The 20,579-nt window shown below is 36.9% G+C and overlaps 1 protein-coding gene across 8 annotated transcripts in view; it reads left to right on the top strand.

Moving 5' to 3' along the window:
- Window positions 1-20,579, top strand: part of STARD13 (StAR related lipid transfer domain containing 13) — a 750,665-nt gene that overhangs the window by 137,628 nt on the left and 592,458 nt on the right. Inside the window, exon 2 of one of the 8 annotated variants that reach the window (XM_072616417.1) lies at window positions 19,948-20,000. The exons of the other annotated variants lie outside the window; for them this stretch is intronic. The gene's annotated coding sequence lies outside the window, so the exon portion shown is untranslated. The remainder of the gene's footprint in view (window positions 1-19,947; window positions 20,001-20,579) is intronic. 8 annotated transcript variants of the gene reach the window in all.

Raw genomic sequence — 20,579 nt, 5'->3', positions numbered from 1 at the left:
AAACACCAAAGAGAAACGTAGCTCAAAGCCACCTATTCCCTAGAAGCTACTAGAGGTAGACCTTTAATGTAAATGCTTCCTCTTAGAATACTGCATTTTCTTGGCAGAGTAATAGTGTTCTGCAGGGGCTACAATGTGTGTGTGTTCATCCTTCATTGCCAAAGAAGACCATGCCATCAGAGAAATGATGACATGACTTGCACTTAACTTTGTTTTGAGGGAGGGAGGACTGTGCAGGTCACCAGCCTCACTTCTCCTCCAGAGTCATCTGAATCCAGTGACCAGATATTCATCAGGATTACTGGAGATGTCCCAGGATGAGGCAATTGGGGTTAAGTGACTTGCCCAAGGTCACACAGCTAGTGAGTGTCAAGTATCTGAGGTGAGATCTGAACTCAGGTCCTCCTGACTCCTGCAATGGTGCTGTATCCACTGCACCACCTAACTGCATAAGGCAATAAGGATGGGAGACTGATAGGTCCAGTCTACTTAGAGGGGTGATCACATTATCAACAATGGATCCTTTGGCTCTCCTGAGGCAAAGTCACCCTGTGGAAGTGTATTTCATATAGCAAATCAAAAGAATAAGAAGTCAGAATTGGGGAATTAACTCAGATATCACTTAGTCCCAAAGAAGCCATTGAATCTGTACTATGGATGTTTGGTGATTCCTTAGAATGTGGTACTTGATAATCTTTTCTTTCTAGGAACCTTTGGAGATAACACTGTTATTCTGATTTTAGCCTAGGGCTTTCTGGAATCCATTGTTTCACTATTTGTTGATTGTTTTGAAAGAGTGGGCAGCTAGGTGGCACAATGGATAGAGTACCCAACTTGGAATCAGGAAGACTCATCTTCCTGAAATCAAAGCCAGTCTTAGACACTTGCTTGCTGTGTGACCCTGGTCAAGTCATTTAATTCTGCCTCAGTTTCCTCAGGTGTAAAATGAGTTAGAGAAGGAAATGGCAAACTACTCCTGTATCTTTGCCAAGAAACCCCAGACAGGGTCATAAAGAGTCAGACATGACTAATCTACAACAACAAATTCAAAGAGAAGGGCCCATTTTCCTTCCGTAAGTTAAGTAATTCTACTTAACCATCAACATTTAATTAAACTCATTAAAGGATAAAAGCAAGTGGTGCAGTTAACTCAAATGCCTTTTTTTATATTTGGGGAATGTATTATATGACTATCTTTATAGTACTTTACCTTCCTAATTATGCTTTGATTAGACAAATTTAAATTATTTTTGCATTCTCTGAGCATAGAGGAAAGCAGTCTAATGCACTTAATAATAGAGACAGGTTCAAGTGAAGGTTGTTTTTATTTTTTTGGATGGGGGGAGCTTAGGAATGCTTGTAGGCAGCAGGAAAGGAGACAGCAAATGTAGAGAGAATGAAGACAGAGAAAAGGAATGATGGAAGATTAAGCTCTAGAAAGAGCTAGGAGAGGATAGGATTGAGGACACAGATGGAGGGTTGACACTGACAAGAAGGGTTGACTTTTCTTTAGAGAATAGCACAAAGGAGGAAAGAATAAGAGGTGATGAAGAAGGCTATTGAGGCATCCACAATGTCCTACATGTCTTCTTCCTTTCACAACCAAGAATGGGAAGAGGGAGGAGACTTTTGATGTCATCCTTATAGACTCCTCCCAGAAGAGGAAGCCCTCTACAATGCAACTTGCAATTGTAATTTACTGTGTTAAAAGAGTTGCTTGGGGACAGGACTCTTCCTCCCCAGACCAAATTTCTATCCACAATGCCATGCTGCCCCTCCCAGCAAGCTCTTAAAAAAGTCAGTCACATTCATTGCCCCACTTTCTCACCTTTCAATTATGTTTTAATTGATTTTAAATTTCATTTAATTTTAATTACTTTGCAATCTGACTTCCAGCTGAATTACCTCTAAACTACCAAATACAACTTTTTCTCAGTCGTTATTCCACTTGACATCTTTGCAAGTTTTGACACTGTTTATCACTCCTCTTTGTGGATATGGTCTCCTCTTTCTGTTCCTGTGATAAATAATTCTTGTCCAGTTCTGTTCCTACCTCCTACCTGACTGTTTCTTCTTAGTCTCCTTTGCTGAATCACCACTTACTTCCTGTCCTCAAATTTTAGGTCATCACCCCACCACTACCACCACCACCACCAAGATTCTATCCTAGATCCAGTTCTCTCCTCTTGTCTCTCTCACTATCTCTGCTTCTCTGCATCTCTCTACTCTCCCAGTCTCTTTCTTCTTCTTCCTGTCTCCTCCTCCTCCTCCTCCTCCTCCTCCTCCTCTCTCTGTCTCTCTGTGTCTTTTTCCTCTGTTTCTGTCTGTCTGTCTCTCCTCCCTCTCTCTCTCTTCTGTGACCATAAGTTCAATTGTTTCTATGCATAGATCTGCCGGAACAGTTAAATGCCACAGTGGATGCAGTGCTAGACTTGGACAAGGAAGCAGTCTCAGACACTTACTAGCTTGTGTGATCCTGGAAAAGTCATGTAATCCCTGTCATTCTCAATTTCTCTGTCTGTAAAATGGGGATAAAAAATAGCGCATAATTCACAGGGTCATTGTGAGGATAACATTAAGTATTAAGTACAAACTTTAAAGCTCTAAGTAAATGTTAGTTATTATAAGTCTCCCAAAGCTTATACACTCCAGTCCAGTCCTGCATCTCCCACTGCCTGCCCAGCATCTTTGTCTTTATGTCCCATAGGCATCTCAAACTCAATATCTTAAATACAGAACTCATTATCTCCGTGCCTGCCTCTATAAACCTAGTCTGTTGCTATGGAAAGTGCTGCTCATCCTTCCAGTTACTCTAATTTATAATCTCAGAATCATCCTTCATTTCTCCTTCTCCCCTTTACCCAAACAGTTGCCAAATCTCATCAATTACACTTCCAAAACATTACTCCCATCTGTTTCCTCCTCTCCACTAGCCATAGCCACTACCCTAATTCAGGCTAGTATCACCTTCCATCTGGACTATTGCAATAGCATCCTATTTGGTCTCCCTGTCTCCAGTTTCTGTCCTCCCCAGTCTATCTTCTACATATACTGTCATGTTGAAATTCTTAAAGCACAGATCTGATTATGTAATTCTTCTGCTCAGTGTGTTCGTCCTTCATTGCCAAAGAAGACCATGCCATCACAGAAATAATGGCATGACTTGCACTTGACTTTATTTTGAGTGAGGGAGGGCTGTGCAGGCCACCAGCCTTGCTTCTCCTCCAGAGTCATCTGAATCCAGTGACCAGATATTCATCAGGATGACTGGAGATGACCAAGGATGAGACAATTGGGGTTAAGTGACTTGCCCAAGATCACACAGCTAGTGAGTGTCAAGTGTCTGAGGTGATTTGAACTCAGGTCCTCCTGACTCCTGCACTGGTGCTCTATGCACTGCACTACCTAGCTGCCCCCCTCTACTCAGTAAGCTTCAGCAGATACCCATAGGGCCTGAGACAAAGCACAAACTCCTTCACCTGGCATTTAAAGCCCTCCACCATCTGGCTACATTCTACCTATTCCAGATGCATTTCCTTTTACTGTCCTTCATGCCAAACTGGCCTATTGACTATTACCTAAATTGACACTCCATATCTTTTTACCTTTCATCTGTGATCAACTTCCTAACCCCTTTCTCCCTCCCCCTAACTTCAAATTTTTATCTTCTCTCAATCTCAGTTTAAATTCTACTAATCTAGAGGTTCTTAAAGTTTTTTGGATAAAGTTAGTGTTCTGGGGAAATCTATAGACCCCTTCTCTGAATAATGTTTTTAAATGCATATAACGAAAATACATAGGACTACAAAGGAAACCAATTTTATTGAATTACAGTTATCAAAATATTTTTACAAAACAAGTTAATGGACCCCAGGTTAAGAACTGCCTTCCATTATCTTCATATTTGTTAAATACTCTTTCCCTTTTCAAATGACTTGATATTTATTGTATTTTACCAGCGTACATTTTGTCTACTCCCAGTAAAATGTAAACTGCTTATGATCAAGATACATATTTTTGCCTGTATCTCCAGCCCCTAGCACAGTAGTTTGCACACAGCAGGTGTTTAACTAAATGTGCCAAATGGAATTGATCCTAGAAGCAATATTAATCTAATGAAGGCAGTAGGGAGATGATCTGATCAGACCAATGCCAATTATTTTGGCAGCTATGTGGATAATGGAGTGGAGAGAGGTAAGGTTAGTGATCTAGTTGACAATTTATAATAACAACTCACATTGATATAGCATTTTGAGGTTTGGAAAGTATTTTCTTAATAACAATCCTCTGAAATAAAGAATATAAATATTATTATCCCCATTTTACAGATAAGAAAATGGAGATATTACTAAAGACCATAAAGCTAGGATCTGAAATATTTGATTGGCAAAACACAGGTAGCAGGATGTTCTATAGTGAGCAAAAACTCATAGATTTGAGGATATTGAAGACATGCTTAGGATACAGTGTATATATAAGCCCATTTTGAAACACAGCATCCATTTTGGAGAGGACTAGGAAATAAGAATTGGAAAGGTAAAGTGACCCCTGATTCAATTTTGAACTTGATCTTACAAGCATTAGCCTCCCAGAGGGGATATGGAAATAAAGGTACACTAATACATTGTTAGTAGAGTTGTGTATTGGTCCAAATATTCTGGAGAACAGTTTGGAAGTCTGCCCAAAAGGCTAAAAAAACTGTGCATACTCTTTAATCCATCAATATCCCTACTAGGTATGTAACCTAAAGAAATCAAATATAAGGGAAAAGGACTGATGTGTGCAAAAATATTTATAGTAGGCCTTTTTGTGGTGGTGAAGAATTGGAAATTGAGGGGATGCCCATCAAATGGAGAATGTTTGAACAAATTGTGGTATATGATTATGATAGAATACTGTTGTGCTATAAGAAATGATGAGGGGAATCATTTCAAAAAAACCTGTGAAGACTTAAATGAATTGATGCAAAGTGAAGTGATCAGAACCAGGAAAACATTGTACATAGTAGCAACAGTATTATAATGATGACCAACTATGAAAGACTTAGCTATTTGATCAATACAATGATCCAAAACAATTCCAAAAAATTCATAATAAAAATGCCATCTACTTCCAGAGAGAACTGATGATCTCTGAATACAGATTCTTCACTTTCTTTTCCTCCTCCCTTCCTTTATTTCACAGCGTAAGTACTGCAGAAGTATATTGTGTATGACTTCACATGTATAATGGGTATCATAGTGTTTGCTTTCTCAGTGGGTAGAGGAGGGTCTGGAGGGAGGGAGAGAATTTGGAATTTGGAACTCATTTTTTTGAAAATGAATGTTTAAAAAATTAGAAAATAAACTTATACAAATGAAAAACCAAGAAAAGTAAAAAAAAATATATATAAATATTAGCATCCACTGAAGGTTCTGAATAGGGGAGTACAGTGTTAAGAAAACTTGGACTTAAGTCAACAAACATTTTAACCTTCTAGATCTGCTTTGCTTCTGGGTCCAGACCATTTGGAACTTAGCCTGCAGGTATATCTCTAGGCCTCATTTTCCTCATCTGTAAGATGAGGCCTTGTGATTGTATGATTAATTTAACAGAAGACACATTTATTTCTTTACTGGAACTTTAGCCCAAGACAAATATCCTCATCAACCAGATAAGTGTCTTAAATGGGAAACTTAGCTCTAATTAATTCAACATTTCTAGAAAAGGGGTGCCAGTAAGAAAGGTGATAGATAGATTGTGCTATCCAAGTTCCTTTAGACAAGATGAAGCTGAGATTCTTGTTACTTCAAGGAATCCAAGACACACAGAAGAAAAGCAAGATTGTAAAAGAGAAAGAGAGAAACACCTAAAAGGTTTTAGAGACAGGAGAAAAAAAGAAAAGTCCCACCCAGAAAGATACCCCCAAAACTCCAACCAAAATGAGACAGACAGGCAGGCAAACTTTCCTTCACCCGAGAAAGAACCTTGCCAAACAATGTTGTAAAATCAGTAATTTAGTTTATTTTTTAATGTTTTATTTACAACTTTTATCTTCACATCACAGTCACTGAGGGTGAAGAGGGAGAAATCCCTTCTCCCCTTCACTTTGAATATTTTCTTACAACAAAGAAAAGAAATTAAAGACAAAAATCCCAATTACTGAATCTGACAGCATATCTACCATTCTGCCCTAGGATCCCCCTAACTCTCACCTGTAGTGGGAGTCATTTCATTACATGGTCTCCAGGACTATCGTTCATTTTTCAATTAGGATGATTTTGTCTTATTTTCCTTGTTGTTCTTTGGCTCTACTTATTTTATTCTGCATCAATTCATACAAATCTTCCCATGTTTCCCATAACTACTCCTATCTGTAAAAGCAGTATTTTATAAGGATACATCTGGTGGCAACATCCATAATAGACTAGCAAAAGCAGAGTAGACAATGGAAAGTGTGTTTTTTCCTATGTTTTCAAAAGAAACTTGCAAACATTCTAACATTAGTCGTTCATGATGTGTGTAATGAGCCTGAAACTGTGACCAGGGGACGACGAGTAAGTAAGTATAGCCTTAAGTTTCTGAATCTATTGTCATTGCTCTGAACAGGTTCTAGTGTCAATAGGAGTTCTATTGTCTATCAAGGTATGTGGTCAGCCAAAGGGAAAACGAGACAGCATCAGAGTATCTCAAGGGGATATTAGAATTTAATGATTCATGGTCACAGGTACCCTTTCTGCATAACCTATCTAAAGATAAAGCTCAGATGTACAGGTGTCTGGTTTTACAAGGAATTTGTGGGGCTTAAAGCTCAGTTGACCGGATACTGTGTTCTACCAACATCTGGTCCTTTAAGTACGATTGTTGGATCAAGGGGACTTATTCCACCTGTCAAACACAAGTTAGACTTGATTGTCCCCCTGCCCACAGTTTCAATGTACCTGAGAATATCATCCAAACTAAAATTAATGGAGCATTGGAAGCACACGGATGTTTTTGTTGGATGAGCAGAGATATTCCAGCTCCCCAGGCGCTGTTTATCAAAAGTATTAAATATTACTGAAAGAATAGGTTGTAATCATTTAGAGCCACAGAAATGTAAGGAACTTGAACAGATTTCTGCAGATAAGCTAGGTGAAAAAGATCGTAAGAAACTATTGAAAATATTAGATAGAAGCCTATGAGACTCCTAAGAACTGTTTGAGAAGAAAATTCCACAGTGCTTCTTATCTGTTATTGAGATCTTCCACAAGGAAGGGGGATGGAGGAGGGAAACAAACATTTATTAAGCACCTTCTATATACCAGGTGGGGGCAGCTAAGTGACACAGTGAATAGAGTGACAGGCCTGGAGTCAGGAAGACTCATCTTCTGAGTTCAAGTCTGGCCTATGTGACCCTGGGCCAATCACTTACCTTTGTATGCCTCAGTTTCCTCATTTGTAAAATGAGCTGGAGAAGGAAATGGCCAACCACTCTAGTATCTTTGCCAAGAAAACCCCAAGTGGAGTCATGAAGAGTCAGACACAACTAAAATGACTGAACAACAAAAATGTACTAGGTACTGCACTAAATGTTTCACAGATATCTTATTTGAACCTCCCCCAAACCTTGTGGAATAAGGGTTATTATTATCCACATTTTATAAATGACAAAACTAAGATAGAGGTTAAATGACTTCCCCAGGGTCGCATAGCTAGTAATGTCTGAGGCAAGATTTGATCTGCCTTTTTTTTTCTTTTTACAACATGGCTAATAGGGACATATGTTATGCAAAACATATATATATATTAATATATATTGATATTGACATATATCAATATATATAATTGATAACATATTACTTGCCTTTCAATTGATGGGGAAGGGGTTGATGAGAGGGGGAGAATTCGGAACTAATTTTTTTTGAAGAATAAATGTTGAAAATAAACAAATAACCACTAAAAAAAAAAAAACATGCAACATCTTCGATAGAGGAAAGGCATTAGCATTGGGGATGGAAGACAAAGATGTTTTTGAGCTTGAAAACAACCAAAGGAAGGTGACCAGTATGGTAAGAGTTGTGGAAACCACATAATTCAAAGAATAATTGCAGGACCTGGAACCACTTAACCTGGAGAAGAGATGACTTGGAGAAGACATAATAATTGCCTTCAAGTATCTGATGGGTAGTAGAATGGTTTATTCTGTGTGTCTCCAGAGATGAGGAGAGGCAAAACTGGACCCAGACCTTTGCAGGAAGTGAAATTTTATACAGTATGTAATCCACCCAAAAAGTTACTTCTGAATATTTGAGGGGTTTAGGCTGAAATCTTCTTGTAAGAATTGATTTTCAAATAGCTAATCTAACAGTAGCTAAGGGGCTCTTCTCTCTACTAGCCTATGTCTTAAGCTTAGGCCCTTGCTACGCCTCCCCTGAATTATTCTAATACTACCCTAATTGTTCTCCCTGCTTTCATGCTCTCCTTTCCAACCAATCCTCCACACAGATGTAGATATTCAGAGGGATAATCACAAAATACAGATCTAACTATATGCCCCCATTCCTAATGAAAATCATCAATAACTCCCTATTGCCTTTAATCTAAAACGCAAAATCTGTTGACTAGCATTTAAGGCTCACCACAATTTGGTTCATACTTACCATTTCAGATTTATTTCATTATTGTTGAATTTTTTAAAAAATTGCCAAAAAACAAACTACTAAGTCCAACCCAGCTTTTAAAAAGTGTTCTCTCTCCACCTTCAACTTGTTAATTGGTTTTGTAAAACTGCTTTTTTCTCTTTCTTTTCTTAATACTTTGTTATAGAGTATGTCTGGGTGAGTATGCTAGAGGGAAGGGATATATTAGAAATTATCGCAATGAAAAATTAAAGGCATCCATAAAAATGGTCACTCTTCAAAAAATTAAAAGGAAGAAAAAAGGGTATTGAGGAAAGGTAAATTGGAACAAAAATTATTTCTTTTAAATATAATAAAGCTTGATTCCCCTTAGAACCTCAGGAGTTTAAAAATAGGAGAAGCTCAGTTATCTAACATACTTATGAAAAAGAATGGCTTCCTAATTGATAACTCCTCTAAATTTGGAGTTCTATATATCAGATATACCTCAGTTGAAGACTACAATGATGAAATATCATTTCTACATTGCGGTGCAAAAAAGATACCCAAGGTACAGCATTGCTCAGATTTTTCTGCTGAGCAGATTCAAAAGGATGTTACTAATCAGGATGTATTTTAATGCCAAGGGTACTTACTGCATTCAGTGTGATCACTCTGTTCAGAGTGAAATTGATCAGAGGGACTGTGATGCTACAAACTCCTGGATGCTCATCCCACTGGTAAATGCATTGATTCGAAATGACATTGAGTTGAACTATCATTTGGAAATCTTTTGTGTGATTTTTGTGCTAGGAAGTTTAAGGCTGTATTTCAACATCCAGGTTTGAGATGACTGGCTGCAGGGCCAGTAATTTGCAACCATCTTCATTAAAGGCCCACAGTTTCTAATGAAGGATTAATAAATATGGAACACCAAAGTATCCTGACAACCAACCTTCTGTTCACAATAGCTAAATTATGGCAAGAAGGGACATGAAGGAAAGGCTAATTTTAAAACTAATTGCCCAGGAAAATGTCTCATTGTGTGTTTGATGCATTTAATAAATCAAATTCTACTTATTCAAGCTCTGTTAGCATGCTCTGAATTAAACATTAGGCTGTTAATATGTTTGAGACCCTCACAACTGACACTTTTCTGTTACTGTTATTGGTGAGAGTATCATAAATCTGTATGGTAGCCTGACTATAATGAATGGATTTCTAAGAATATTGATTTACTATATGAAGCTCAACAACTATGACGGCTTCTGAGAGACCAGGAGGAAGTATATAATAGATATGTGTTTGTGTTTCCCATTTGTAAATCTTCACAATAGTATGACTAACTGGAATTCTGACACAGACTTTCTTATGGTAAAGATTAAATGAGATAATATTTGTTTAAAAAAAAAAAGCTTAGCACCATGCCTGGCACATAGTAGGTATGCTATATAAATACTATTTCTCTTTCCTCCTTTGAATTTATCCAGGTCAGCTTGTCCCTAAACCAAGTCAAGCCGCTCTCATTTGCCCACAGTCCACCTTCTTTTTTCTTTTCTCACTTATGCTGAAAGCTATATCTGGACTTATTGAATCATCAATAGCACCCTCTACTTCCTTCTCAGGTTTAGCTTCTTAGCAATGTTGGTAATTTATATTCTTCTTCCTTTTTTAGAACCTGATAGGACTCTTGATTTATTTAACTCCAGAACTCCGTAACAATTGATGTTTTTATTATAAAATTTATAACTAAACAGAAAATGGCTTTTTAAAAGAAAACTGGGTTTTTTCCCATGTACATTCTGCTGTGATGGGGTTTGTGTGTACCATCATTATCATCATCATCATCATCATCAAAATGCAATATGAGAAAGAACTTTATAAAGGTCAGTTCATTTAAGTGCTTCCAGGCAATTGGTTTCCTTAAATCATGAAGTCGGATGACACTCTCTCCTGGATAGATCTACATGGAGTAATTTCCTATCCACAATATTCATTAGTGATTCTAGTGTTTGGTAATATGGCTCTCAGGGCATTTTTATTATTATATATCTAAATGGAACTGCTCATGCTACATTGCCTTGCCCTGCCTTTGGAGGAGATGAAGGTCATTTGGTCATTAGAATCCATCTAATAGCCATAAAATTCTTGAAGACTCCTCAGAGACTTTGTTTACCTGGTAAAACTGATCAGCTCCAGAAATGATTGATCTTGTGTTTTCAGTCATTAAAATGACTATGGAAGAGTTGAATGATTTTACATTTATCACAAAATCACCATAAATAATGGATTAAACTTAAAACTGCTTAAATTGATGGCCATGTATAATTACAAGCATATTTTTCACACCTTATTGGATTAAGTTTTAAACTTTTCCTTGCAGACAGCCTTATTTAACCCTTAATCATGCATGACATACTGGCTAGCATGGTAGACTTGGGATCTAAAAGACCTAGATTTAAATATGACAGCTGGTGGTATAATAGATAGAATGCTAGGCCTGGAGTCAGGAAGACCTGAATCTAAACTCAGCCTTAGACATTAGCTGTGTGACTTTGGCAAGTCTATCTCAGTTTCTTCATTAGGAAAATGGGAATAATAATAGCACCTACCACTCAAGCTTGCTGTAAGGATACCATTTGTAAAGCATTTTTAAAGCTTAATTGTTCAGAGATTTTAGTCATATCCAACTCTTTGTGACCCCATTTGGAGTTTTCTTGACAAAGATACTAGAGAGGTTTGCCATTTCCTTCTCCAAATTATTTTCCAAGATGAGGAAACTGCAGCAAACATGGCTAAGTAACTTGCCCAGAGTCACACAGCTATTAAGTGTCTGAGACCAGATTTGAAATTAAGGATATGGATCTTCCTAAATCTAGGCCTGGCACTCTATCCACTGAGCCACCTAGCTTCAAGCTTTAAAGCACTGTGTAAATACTAGATTAGGTATTAAATCCTGCCTCAGACACTCACTAGCTGTCTAACCATGGGCAAGTTACTTCGCTATTCTGATCCCCAGGCAACACTCCATGATGCAGCTAAGTTACAGCTGGGTTATGATCTGGGTCATTTTTTCACCTAAGAAATCACAGGTTCCTGATGTATTGACATAATCATCTTCATGCTTTTCCTCTTAATCTTTTTCAAGTTTCCTATTTCCTTATTAAGGGTTCAGAATTGGACATAGATACACAATGCCCTTGAAGTGTATGTTTCTATTCTGTTACAATTGACCTTACTTTTATTAATTTCTTACTTACCTAATGGAATCCCCAGTGTTTTTTAAAATTCTGATCAAAAAAGACAGCAGTAACCTTCTAATCACTAATACTGACCCTTTTTAATACTCATCCTTTTTCATATTTTTGAATCAACAACTCATTCTTAAAAAAAAATAAAAAAAAGCAACACTCTCCTCTCGATAGCCATAAAACCTGGACATTCATTTACCTCTCTGCTTATTGCTTTTCTGTCTCCTTCATTGTTTCTTCTTCCTACTCTCCTCATTTATTTCCCAACAATATGTTTTTGACTCTTTGGTCAGCATTTTGTGTACACTATACCACAGCAATCATATCCACCTCCAAAATTTCAACACCTCCCCACCCCCCCATACAGAAGATTCCACTACTAAATATAGCTCTAGTACTAAGCTCCAGGCCCAAGTTTCAAATAATTTGATAGGGAATATGGAATATGTCGGTGGAGTTGTGAACTGGTCAAACCATTTTGGAGAACAATTTGAAACTACGACCAATATAAAACTGTGCAAACCCATCAACCATAAAAATACGACTGCTGGATCTATATCCTAAAGAGATCAAAGAAAAAAAAAAGATCTATAAAGAGATTTGTATTTCCACTTCACCATTTATAGGCACCTATTTTGCTTCTAGTTCTTTGTTAAAAGAAAAAGTACTGCTATAAATATTTATATATATATATATATATATATATATATATATATATATATATATATAAATCCTTTCTTTTTGTCTTTAACCTCTTTGCTTTATGTGTCTAAAGGTAGCATTGTTGAGTCAAAGAGTATGAATAGTTAGTGACTTTGGGGGTATAGTTACAAATAGCTTTCCAGAATGGTTGAACCAGTTCAATGTACCACCAACACAGCATCACTGTGCCTATCTTCTCAAAGCACCTCTCTCCCCAATAATTGCAATTTTCCCTTTTGTCTTCTTTGCCAATTTGATGGGTGTGAGGTGGAACTTCAAAATTATTATAATTTGTGTTTCTTATTACTAGTAATTCAGAGCATTTTTCACATTGTATTTAATAGTGTGCATTTTTTCCATTTTGAAAACTGAATGCTATATCCTTTAACCATTTATTTATTTGCCTTTGTTCTTATATACTTGTATCAATTTCCTCTGTATCTTGAAAATCAGGTCTTTATCAGAGAAGTATGCTATGAGGATTTTTCCTAGTCAATTATTTTCTTTCCATTTCTAACTATCGATTTTTTTGTGCAAAAGCTTTTCAATTTTATCTAGTCAAAACTGCACATTTTATCTTTTATGATCCTTTTTTATCTCTTGTTTGACCAGGAACATTTTCCCTAATTGCCATGAAAGCTATCAGCTTCCCTTTACTCTAATTTCTTTTTTGATGTTACCTCTTATATTAACAGTACATCTTATATCTATTTGGGGTTTCTTGTGGTATATGGTATAAAACATTATTCTAAACCTAATTTTTTCTGGTCTGCAACTGCTCTCATAGTTGGTGTCCTTGTGTTTATCAAACATTACGTTACTATGTCTGATAGTTTGTATGATAGGTCTTGTTTATCTAATCTATTTCAATGATCAGTTTTTATATATTTTTTTGACTAATAACAAATCGCAGTGATGGATATTGCCTTGTATAGTTTGAGCTTTGGTACTTATAGACCCCCTTCATTCCCATTATTTTTCATCAGTTCTTTTGAGATTCATGACCTATCGTCCTTCCAGGTGAATGTTGTTATTACTTTGTCTAGTTTTATAAATAACCCTTTGGTACTTTGGAATGGCACTAAAACAATTTAAGTAGTATCATCATATTCACTATATTAACATGGCCCAAAATATGAGCAATCAATATTTCTCTATTTAAGTCTTTATTTTTGTTAAAAAGATTTTTGTAGTTACAGTCATATAATTCCTAGATGCGGTATTATTTTATATGTCCCATGGTTATTCCAAATAGCATTTATTTCTTTAACTCTTTCTGGTGGGTATTTTTGGTCATATGCAGAATGAGTGAAGATTTTGTGGATTTATTTTATGTCTTGCCACTTTACTGAAGTTATTGTCAGTTTTTAGGTGGCTTCCTATGATTCTTTCTATTGCCTGAAAAAAAATGAGATTATTTTATTTCTTTTCTGTTTGTGCCTGTTTCCTAAATGTATATTTTCTTATTGAAATATCTAGCACTTCTCATACATTAATAGTGTCAACAGTAGACATCTTTCCTTTACCTCAGCATTTATTGGAAGAGCTTCTAGCATGTCTCTAATACAAATAGTAGTAGTTCTTGTTTGTAATAGATACCGTTTACCATTTCGTGAAAAGACTTACTCATTACTTTGTTCCTTAATGTTTTTAATATAAGTGGCATTGTATTTTGTCAAAAGCTTTTTCTGTAGCTATTGATATAATTATGTACTTTTCCATTTTTTTTTTACATTAATATGATCTATCTTATTTGTAGTTTTCCTAATAGTGAACCAAATCTGCATTTCTGCTATAACTCAAGCTGGTCATAGTGTATAAACTTTTAACATGTTGCTGTAGCTTTTGTGATAATTGTTTTTTCAATATATTTGCATGCATATTCATTACAGATAGTGGTCTTTAGTTTGCTTTTTCTGCCTTATTTCTCCCCAGTTTGGTTATCAAGACCATATTCATTTTATAGAATAAGTTAATCTTGGAGTAAATCTTTTCTCTATTTTTTGAAAACAGTTTGCATAATATTGAAGTTAATAGTTCTTTCTGTATTATATAGATTTCATTTGTAAATCCACCTGAGTCTGGTGTTTTTTCACTGAGAATTCACTCAAGATTTGTTAAATTTTTTTTCTGAAATTGTATTATTTAAATTCTCTATTTCTTATTCTTTTAATCTAGTTATTCTTGTCTTACCTTTCCACATTAACTACACACTATTCCCTAACAAGTGACTGACTGATTGTTCCAGTCCCCCTTCCTCTTCTCCCAGCTATAAAATTAAGGAAAAAGGACAAGAGAGAAGCAACAAGGCAGTAGAAGCCCATTCTGTGATAGAAATCCTATGAAACTGGAATATTTGCTATTCGCTGTACATGAAATTCTTTCTCCCATTTCTGTGCCATTGTAGACTTTCCCCCTGCCTATACTGTTCTCCCCCCTCATCTTTTCACTTGGAATTCCCCTTCAAATCTCAACTAAGTGCCGCTTCTTTCAAACACTTTTGCTGATTTCTACAGTAATCAGTGCCAAAAGAATGGGAAAAAAAAAACCCATATGCAAAAAGCTTACATTTTAATGGGAGTAGACAATGAGTATGTATATAAGTATATACAGAATAAATATCAAAGGAATAAATAAATACAAGGTACTTGGGGAGTATTTAGGGAGAGTCAGGAAAGGCTCTATGGGGCATGAAGGAGAGAGGAATTCTACAGGGTGAAGTGAGGAGGGAGTATATTGGAGGCATGAGGTATATGGCCAATACAAAGGCACAGAGAATAGAGATGGAATATCATATGTGAACAACAGAAAGAAGGCCAGTTTGGCTGGAGCACATCATGCAGAAAAGAGAATGATGTGCAGTGAGGCTGGAAAGATATGTTGATGTCTGATTGTAAAGAACTTTGAAAAGCTAAAGAGAAGAGTTTATATTTTCTCCTCAAGGAAATAGGGAACCACTAGAGTTAATTAAAGGAGTAACACAGTCAGATCTACATTTAGGGAAAATTACTTTGGTGATAGTATATAGGATGGACTGTAGTGGTGAGAGACTTGAGGCATTAAGAGGCACTTGTAATAATCAAGGTGAGAGGTGAGGAAGGCCTGCATTGTGAGCAGAGATGCGAATCCCCCTAGTAGAATGTAAGCTTCTTTCGGGAGAGGACTGATTGATTGTCTCACCTTCATATTTGTATCTCCACCCCCATCACAGTGGCTGGCACATAATAGGCACACAGTTCAAGTTGGTGATTACTGACTGATCCAGTCCCCCTTCCCCTTCTCCCAACTATAAAGTTAAGGGAAAAGGACAAGAGAGAAGCAACAAGGCAGTAGAAGCCCATTCTGGGATTTAGAACTTACTAAGAAAGGATACTAGAAGTGTAATGGTCCAGAAAAGGAAGCATGGTATAATGAAAAGAGTACTGGACTAGGGGTCAGGAGACCTGGTTCTTATCTAAACTCTCCAGCTACATGGTGATGTGGTGTGTTCATCCTTTGCTGCCAAAGAAGACCATGCCGTCAGAGAAATGATGACATGACTTGCACTTGACTTTGTTTTGAGTGAGGGAGGGCTGTGCAGGTCACCAGCCTCACTTCTCCTCCAGAGTCATCTGAATCCAGTGACCAGATATTCATCAGGATGACTGGAGATGACCCAGGATGAGGCAATTGGGTTAAGTGACTTGCCCAAGGTCACACAGCTAGTGAGTGTCAAGTATCTGAGGTGAGATCTGAACCCAGGTCCTCCTGACTCCTGCACTGGTGCTCTATCCACTGCACCACCTCAAGCAAAACCCTTATGGGTTTGCTTCCTTGTGTTATAAATGAAAGGGTGGAATTCATGGGGTCTTTTCTAGCTCTAAAGTTCTGTGGTTCTATATTTCTATCATCATTGTTAACTATATCATATGCAAACAAATGCTTAATGGTTACTTTTAAGCTTGATAACTTTTGCTGAACACTGGACAAAGTGAAAGTTCTTGCTGTTTTGAAGGTTTTAGATTTAAAAATGGAAGGGATTTTGGAGGTCATCCGGTCCCCAATTTTACATACGACTGATTCACTTAGATTTTTTTAGAGGTCCTGTTTGCTTACCCATTGACTTCTGTCTTCCTATTTCCTAGACATTTTCTCTCTTTCTCTTCTTTCTACTGCTCTCTTCTTCCCTCAGCATTTGCCTTTAGGAGGTTGTTCTAACCCCCAGGGAGTCTTTTATAAATTTCTATGCACACAGTATTCTAGGACTACATAGAAATTAAAGTGCTTTTCATTACAAAATTCTTATCTGTATTTTATGTTTTGTCAAACACATGCAGAGGATCTTTTGTTTAATCTACCAACTGTTCTTCTGCTTACAGAAATTAATTGAATTTAAAAATAAGGGATAACCCTACCAATCAAGTGAAAGTAATCTTATACTGAAGCTAGTTTTCCAAATCTCCAGGCTTACCTTGGCCTTTTCATTCATTTAAAGCAAAAGTGTATTTGGTTTGGGTTTCCTATTACAACACGTGTGTTATGCCTCTAGGGTGGATCCCTCATACACTTTGTGCTGGTTTATTAATCACAGCCTTCTTTCACAGCTAACTTTTGGTTCCCAGAGAAGGACCCCCATGACTGCAGGCTACAATCAAACTCTCTCCACCTCCTAAGGTTAGCACTTTGTGAGGGAATGCTCTACTCTCACTCACTAGTGCTGGTCTTGAGCCTCCTCTGGTAGGATTTCTCATTAACATAAAACCTCGCAGTGATGACACATTAGATCTTACACATAACGATTTATTTAACAATAATGTGAAAACATTAGTGATAATATCACAGGTTCTCATAAAGCTAATGGAGAAATAATAAATGCATCACAGTCAATACAGAAACATTCACCAAGATACTCAGTATCTATGGAGGAGAACTGTCATGTACTTATAAAACCTGGTAGAACAAATGAGTAAAAAAAAAACAAAACCCATGTGCCTGAGATATCTCACAACTCTGGACTGCATCAACCCAGTCAGGAACATCTATATCTCACTAAGCTGCTCCTTTGCTAACTATTCTCTTTCTTTTCGTTTGCTCTCCTGCTGGACAGATCCTCTTCATTCTACCCTTAAAGTAATGAAGTATTGACAGTTCTTTTAACTAACAATCATGCTTAAAAGAGTATAAAAAAAATCATTATGCTATTGAACTGGCTAGCCAGAGCGCTGCACTTCAAAGCTCCTCAGGCAGATCCTCGCTTTGTAATCAGGAAAGTACAGCCAGCTCTTCACTCACCAGGATTCTGAATCATCTGCAGACAGTTCTTGCTTTATGTAAATTTTTATTACATAAATTTGACTTTACATAAAAAATTCTGGAAAGATGTAACAGAAACATGTATGAAGAGAGTTTGGGGGAAAGTGTGTCCACATTTCTTTCCTGATTTTCATGGATTTGACAAAGATGTAGCATTCACAGATGCGAATAAGAAGATTGTAAAATTGGCACAAGAATTGGAGCTAAAAGCCAATGAGAATGATGTTGACTGAGTCTCAGGGAGATCTGTCAAATGAGGACCTGATTGAACTGCAAGCTATAAAAATTACAGAAGAAGAAAGAAAAGCTTTGGAACTTAAGGTCAAACCAAAGCACTCATGACAATATATGTGGCAGAAGGATTTCATCATTTGAGTGAATTCTGAAAAGATGGATTCAAATACTTCAAGATTTTTAAAAGTTTAAAAACTAGTTGAGGATAATATTGCCTGCTATCATCAGATATATGAAGGGAAAAAGATAGCCACTGTCCAAACATCTCTCAATAGGTTCATAATGGGCTGCTAAGTAGTGCAGTGAATACAGAACCAGGCATAGAATCAGGAAAACCTGAGTTCAAATTCAGCCTCTGACATTTACTAGCTGTATGATCCTGGGTAAGCCACTTAATTCTGTTTGCCTGTTTTCTCACGTAAAATGAGAAGGAAATGGCACAGTGGGTAGGGAAGGGGCAACATCACATCTGTGCTTACTTTATTGTACAGTACTGTGCATACTTTATCATTAACTTTACTTTTATTTCATAATTCTGTTTATTATCATGGTACAGAATTTAATACATTTTACTATACTTTGTGACTCATATAAAAGTATTATTTTGTGTATACCTTTGTTATATAAGCTAAGTGAATTGGGTGGGTAGAAGCAAATTAGCATTATGTAAAAATTGCTTTGCATAGAGGTCCATGGAACAATACACTTAGGTAAAGCAGGTATTATCTGAGATTAGATTTCAGCATCCTTTCCTATACAGTAAAAGTAGCTCCAAAACTGGTCTTTCCCTCTCTGATTTTCCCTTTTACACCAGAAATGTCAACAGAGAGCAACTGTTTCTGAGAGGTTTCAAAGGCAAGGGGTATTTTTATCTTTTTTTGTAGTCTTAGCACAGTGCTTGTGCTAAGGTCATTTTTGCCTCATTTCTTACCTAGCCTTAATCACTGAATGAGTATTGCCTCAGGCAGACTGATACCCGGGAAATGTCTTAGCTTCCTTCCTTCCCTCCCTCCCCTTCCTCTATCCACATAGGGAATCATACTCTTACCTGTGGGTGTTCTGCCCAAAGGAATATAAAACTTGATCAATGAACCCTTGCAAGACATTTTGGAGTTTACAGGCTAGATGTCTTTTTTTTTCTCTTCCCTACTTATTTAATGTACCATTAAAAAAAAAACTAGGACAATTTTGTTCCATTTAGTTTCATTTATGATTTCTTGAAATACAGAACTGGAAAATCAGGCTTTGATAAAACTCACTGGGATTCAAATCTATTTGCCTTAAACACAAGTTGCTCTGGCTCTCACTGATGGGCCAACAATAGTTTCCAGCCCAACCGTCAGTCATTATTTGGGCTCTGATGGCTCCCAGTGAGTATAAATAGCAATTATTTCTATTTTGGACAGAAACCCTGAGGATCTTCCCTTCCCAGATTGATTTTTTTTTTTTTTTGGACTAGGTAAAATGCCATTTTCGCCTCATTTGTTACCTAATCTTAATTACTGAACGGGTGTTGCCCCAGACAAACTGAGACCTGGGAAAGACTTTAGCTTAAAAAGGCCATGATCTCCTACTGCATCTGGAGCCACTTCTAGTCCTCCTGACCTATATCTTGAACCTAGATGCAGATGACTCCAGAGGACAGCCTGAAGCTGATAACTTTGCACAGCTGGGCCTCACTTTAATCCAATTCATTTACAAGTCAAGACCTCACCTTTCTGATGTCATTGGTCCTCTGATAAGGAAGGACAAACAACAGTGATGTGCCTGGCACATAGTAAGCACTTAAGAAATGTTTCTTAAATGACTGAATGACTGAAGATCAGTGCTTAACTGGAAGCTTTCTGCGAATGAGCTTGACTGTTTTTGATGCTGGTTTTTTCACACAGCTCCACCAGAGGGGTTTCTCCTAGTATTCAGTGACTCCCTTTTCCCTTATGAGGTAAGAACGCAAGAATTCTCCCTTATGAAATCAACAGTCCCTTTTAATTATCCCATGGTCTCCAAACAGTTGTCTGATTCATCATTTTGTGAATATTAACCTCTTCCTACAGTTACAATCAACTGCATTCAGGGACTACAATCCTTCAGTTATTCCACATTCCTCAAAATAGTCTTCTTCCTAGTCTGTGTCTCTGAAAACTTTGTTTCTTCGCATTTATATTTTGTTTTCTTTTTTAAGAAAGTTCTTTTCCTGTCCACTGACGATCAATAACTATTTACACACAAAAGGGGCATCATCTTATATCCTTTAGATGATTATTTAAACCTTTTTATTTTCCTCCTGGCAAACACACTGCTGACAGCTTTTCTGGGAGGGAAAAGTATTCTTTGCACATATATTTTAGCAGTTTTTATTAAATAGAAGTTGCTTTCTTGCCTCTTTCAACCACTACACTGTTTGCCTATGAAAAGCAATAAAAAGAAAGGTAATAATACTTTTCACCCCTCCCCAGTTAACACATTCCTTTTTCTTTATGCAAAGGTTCATTTTCTGCCCTTTGCAGCAATCAGACTGCTC

Source organism: Notamacropus eugenii, chromosome 5 (assembly GCF_028372415.1).
Source record: "Notamacropus eugenii isolate mMacEug1 chromosome 5, mMacEug1.pri_v2, whole genome shotgun sequence".
Lineage (NCBI taxonomy): Eukaryota > Metazoa > Chordata > Mammalia > Diprotodontia > Macropodidae > Notamacropus > Notamacropus eugenii.
This window is presented reverse-complemented; position numbering and strand designations above follow the sequence as displayed.